This window comes from Parambassis ranga, chromosome 19 (genome assembly GCF_900634625.1).
Source record: "Parambassis ranga chromosome 19, fParRan2.1, whole genome shotgun sequence".
Classification (NCBI taxonomy): domain Eukaryota; kingdom Metazoa; phylum Chordata; class Actinopteri; family Ambassidae; genus Parambassis; species Parambassis ranga.
Genome location: NC_041039.1, coordinates 13991921 through 13997920, shown reverse-complemented (window position 1 = coordinate 13997920; position 6000 = coordinate 13991921).

The window sequence follows — 6000 nt, the reverse complement described above, 5'->3', positions numbered from 1 at the left end:
AACGTAGCACAATACACAATAACAATACAGAAGTGTTTACAACACACGTAAACAAAAACACATGACTGATGCCAGGGACATCCACAGGGGAGGAAAAAAAAGAGCAAAAAACTGAAATTATTAAAAAGTTTGCAACTATTTGTGGACACCTAAGAAAAATAGAACACCTAGCTTTACGCTTTTTGACAAACATGTAAGGATGCTGTTATTTTGGACACCATAGCCTTTTCATATGTTTTGATATTTGGATTTCACAGCACAGCAATGTTCAGTCCTTTGCTCACGAGTGACTAACACAATGACCAATCAGCAAGTGCCACTCCTATTGATATGTTTTAATTGGTGTGTGATATATGCCACTGCAATTTGCATCGCTAAGCATAAGCACACATCACAATAAATCACAAAGAGCTGCGAACAAGAAATGTTGCAATGGCATACGCTTTGAACTGCTCCTTATTGTTGGCCAGCTCAATGTGCCTCCTGCTGAAAGGTAATATGCATGACACATTTCCAGGCACTGATTCATTTGTTCAGTAATAGGGGAGCTAACCTGTGCTGAAAAACATGGGTGCAGTGAGGGAAACATAAAGGTCCTGTTAATCCACGGCTAATCAAAGGGGCACAGAAAGCAACACAGCAAAAAAAAAAAAAAAAAAAAAAAAAAAAAAAAAAAAAGGATTTTGTCACATTAATTAAGGCAAGACTTGAATATTTGTGTGCCTGTAAAAGCATGCTCGTATAAGGCAGGGCACAGTGCACACTCTGCATCATTATTCTGTGTCAGTGTAAGGATGCAACCCCTAACTGGTGGCCAAGGACCTTGAAAAGCATGGCTAATGTCTAGAGAAAAATATGTATTTATGTGCCCGAAATTCTGTTCATTAAGGGTTCTTGAAGCAGAGCCATGGCTGATATATGAGAAGATTTGTTATTGAAGGATAGTAGTGATAGAGCTGATGAACTGTGATGTTGATTACTAGACCCTTAAGGGTCCATACTTGAAAATAATGTTGTTGACTCTGACCTGTTCAGCAGCAAGTACTTCAGATGTGACAAGGCATTTGAATTATAGATGGGGAAATGCACACAGACTGCAGGCACACAAAAGAAATGCAATTATATTTCTATCAAACAAATTTAATCTAGAGTTGAGGTTTATGCTATTACAATGCACTAATGGAAAAACACAGGAAGAATCCTATGAAATGTCAAGTGCTGCTGCACATCAGGAAAAATCTTTATTGGTCACAGCCACTGTAGGCACAGACAGAGTGTTAACAGGCTTATCAGCTAGGGAAATGTTCAGTCCCCCTGCCTAAACCAAAGCTATTACAATCCCAAATAATTAACTTTCAGAAGGGTAGCCAGTTGTCGTGACAACTAGGATAAGACGGTCTACACAGGAGGAATGATTTGGATCGAAAATATCTTTGTTTCACTGTGTAAGGAATAAACTGTGGCCAAGTTTCTGCTTCTCATCACATCCACAAGTCTGTTCATAATATCATAATCTGATGGCAACAAGCCAAGATATATGTGGTTGTTTACTAAATGATAATAAACTAATGTTTAAGAAACTGGTTATATTGTGGCTTCTTTATTCGTGCCTTGGTGGTGAACTTTCCTGTTGGTCATGCTGTCTTGTAAAAACATATTCCTGGACTATTTAAGCAGGCTTCTTAACATTTAAAATTAACAGCCATGACTGGGAGGGAGAGTCACTTTAGGTATTTTTATTTTTTTAAATCAAAAGTGCTGGAAGTCAGGTCCAGTTCGGAGCTGCATCCAAATCCCAAAAGCCCAGTTATTCAATCATTACTCTGTTTATGTCTGCATCTCATTCACAGACTTGAGCAGACCTTAAACCAACTCAGGTAATACGGCCTAATAAATCGGGGGCCGATAAAAAGCATCTAATCGTGAGTGTCAACATGATTAATTGTGCAGTAAAAAAATCCATGTGAGACCTCCTAGTCATGGGGGGGCAGCAAAAAGGCATTTTGCATTTCAGCATAACTGGCACCAGGATAAGCAGTTATGTGAGCCTATATCCATGGAAAGGTATGAATATCAAATTAATAATTAGTCATGTAATTTCTCCTCAGGAATTACTATGCCTCAAACTGGTTGGTGAATTTAATTATTAGCAGCCTTTTTGTTTCCATGTCCCTCTCATTACTGTCAGGATTGATGTAACGTAAACTTCATTAAAAATTAAAGCAAGAGTCTTAATTATGAGGCTACACTGACTGAAGTTAGAATTAGCCAACTCAGTGATGTGCAAATGAGAGCATTATTTAAGAAACATGCTGGAAGTAGTTATGCTAATTTCAAGAGTTCACAGTAGCAGACCTTTTCACTTGCAGTTGCATATTCATTAAACACACTATGCAAATTTAATGTAGCAGTCTTAGTAATGCCTTGTTAATTTATTCAGATTTATTGAGAACGACTTGTAAAAAGTACCAATTTAATTACCCTATCTCCTTGGAAGGTAAGGGATATGGCCAAGGTTTTAAACTGTGTAAATCAGGATTAGTGTGGTTTGATGGAGAAAAAGGGAATGAAAGGACACTGCTGTTAATAGCCATGCTTGAAAGACATATTGATTTACTTAAGACATGATCCACGTAAAGCGCACTCAATCAGTCAAGAAAAAAGTAAAGAGGAGTTTATTGTTTTATGAAGTCAATTTTGATGCACTTGTTTTTGACGAGGGCCAATTTAAATAACATACCTACAGCGCTGTCACAAACCGCACAGTCTGGGATTTACTGACAGTGAGAGCATCTGGTTATGTGGCTAGTTATGCCACAATTAGCAGCTTTTAATATTATTACAATGTTATATTTCTAACAATACATCCCACTGACATCACATCACATACTGCTAAATGAGGTAACAAGCCTTATGACCTACTGATGAAATGATATGATAAGTCTTTGCTTTCACAGTAACTTGCACATTTTGATTGGTGATATGCATAAAAGCGCTATAAAATATCTGCATAAATGTGACACAAAACATCATATGCATGTATATATATTTGTGCAGCAATAACAGCAAGTAAAGGTTTCCAGTGTGAGTGCTCCAGTGTTTCAGTGCCACCAAAGTTTTAAACCATAGGTAGTCAATACTACAAGCTATTAAATATGTGAAACCAGGAAATCAGAAGATACCTTATACTGACAAATATAATCCTTCAAAATAAAATACCACACCCACTGTTTATGAAATGATGTGCGCTCTTGTGTATATTTGAAGAAATGCATGAAAACTCACAGGTCATTGCCATGGCAGCAAGAAAACCCTGCTGCAGATGGTACAGTTTACTTAGTATTGTGTGGAAACTAAAGGCTCTGCCAATTGACCCATTCTGTCTTTTATGTGTATGCTGCAAATCCTAATAAAGTTCCTACTGTATAACACCTCGCCGTTGCCTTATGGACTGGTATTTACTGACATTTGGAACACAAGAAAATGAGAGCTTTAACGCAACAATGAAAAACAGGAAAACTGCACCACTCGAGGTTAAAAAGAACAACATACATGACCAAAATGTGCATCATCACACTGATTGCTACACTAACATCATTAGAATCGTTTCAATTAGTACAAGATGGAAAACAAACTGAGCTAACTTGAACGGTTTTAGTTTGTCCTCTTGTGTTTCACACTAAAATATTCCTGTTTGCAATTTGTAACTGTTGTGTCAGAGCATATAAAATTCTGGTTCAATGAAAGGTGACTATTACAAACAACACAGCAATAAACATTTGCATCTGAGAGCATGTTTACTGGGTTGGACCACATCCAAATATAAAGAATTACTGCACAAAGAGAGGGGTGTTAATTAACATGCACTTTTAATTCAATACATAAACCCCTGAAGAAGAAAATAAACATGCCTGCACACATCCGGGCACAGCCTATTTATTCTAATAAACCCAAATGTTACAGTCACACATACTTGTGGAAGAGCTTTTGATCTGTATGCTAACAACAAAAACAAAAATCTTCTTAGGTACATGTCAGCGACTTCAGAAAAGGGGGAAGCTATAATACACTGGGCAACCAAATAATCCTGGTAGTTTCAAGCAGTATACGGTCAGTTGTCAGTGACTAGATGTTAGTCCTCGGGGACAGAGTTGAAAGGCTGAACTGCAGAAAAACATCCTTGGGGTTTGTGAAGGAAAAGAAGCCCAATCACTGCGGTGGTATTAAAAACAACCTGCAGACGAGCACTGAGGGCCACACAGCTCTGACCATGGCAGGGCAGAGCTCACTGCGTACATACACCACTCCAGGAGATAATTACACTGGCTGGGTGTCTGCTTGTGTCTGTTCATCTTCCTCAGGAGTCCCTTGGGGGTGTGTATGTTGAACTCTGTGTGTGTGTGTGTGTGTGTGTGTGTAGTGGCCCCTACAAAGCTCATAATTCTTTGCTGATCAAAATGTTGATGCAAACAAAACTAAAACAAAGACATTAAACCCTTTAAAACACACTATGAATGAATTCTTTATATTTTGAACTCATAGAAAAGGTCTAACTTGTTGTTTCTTTTATCGTAGCCCCAATAAATAAACACATCACACTGAGAAAAAGGAGAAAAAATGCACACTGATGTGAGTAGGCGGTGTCACTGCAGCACAAACACCTCTGAGATGATTACATAAATATTGCATTACACAATAATTTAAGTGTTTGTTATTCATTAAAATAACTTTTACTAAAAAATAAAGATATTTGCAAAAAGAATCATACTGTTGTTTATTATATTGAAGCATGCTTTAACAGCATAAACATAGATATTATCTGCACGCTTGGGGTCAAACATTAATCCCAAAGAAAGTCTGAAAGTGTTATTAGAGAAGAAAACATTTAGATTCAAATCAATAAAAGTCATTGATATGTACCAAATAGATGCGGAATTATGAGGTGACATTTATAGCTTCATAACAAAAGCTCTGATGGCACATAGAGGATGTTCAGATTATGTCTGTATATTTTGCTTTTATAGATGTGAGTGTGAGTTTTGTCATACAGAGACCATCACCATTGATGGTATCACATCATTATTTGTGCTGATGCCAGATTTAAAATGCTTATTTCATTCATCCCTATTGAAAGTCCAACTGAAAGATGACTTAATATACATCCTTTGTCATCTCGAAGGCAGCAATTTCCATTTTTCTCACTAAGAGTGACAGATGTGAACCATCCCATTGACCATAATTAATCTGTGTTTAAAATGAACAGGCTCCATATACTCGTGGAGGCATAGCCCAGGGTCTGAGGGGCCTGTGTCACAGTCCTATCCCGTCTGGCCCCATGCATCTCAGTGTAATTATCCTATTGCCATGAATAATGGGACAAGGGGGATCCGAGTGATGCTTTGATAGAGATGAGATTAGTTTAATCAAGTTCATTGCTTGGGCTAGGCCACCGAATCTCATCATTGTTCCTCTCAAATCACTAGACCCTCACCCCACCCGCCAAAAGCTCCCTTTACGCCTGCCACATTAGCCAGAAAAATTTATGACATCGTTAGTTTTAAGTGCTACCTCTGTTAGGACAATGCATACTCAAAGCAGAAGGCTTTGTGACAAAAGGATTCATTTTATATCAGGCAAAAGCAGGAGTGCTGACTGTGAGGGCAGCAACATCATTAGATGTTCTGCAGGCATGATTACAACAAAGAAAAACTGGTGTATATATTGCATTATTATAGTTTTACAATAGTTATATGCTGCGACTACAACTATCCCATGCATGTCTATATTTACTTTGAAATCAGATGTGTGACCTCCTATACGTTTAACCACCACCTGGGTCAAATAACTGAACAATTTATCCTCACATTTAGATTTATCATAAAGAAAAACTGTTGGTTTTGAATAGTTTAGGCACCTCCCATTAGAAAGTCAAACATGGGATTTATCATTGTAATGTGTTGCCCCCCTGAGGCAGATATTCATGTAAAACAGAAAGAGCAT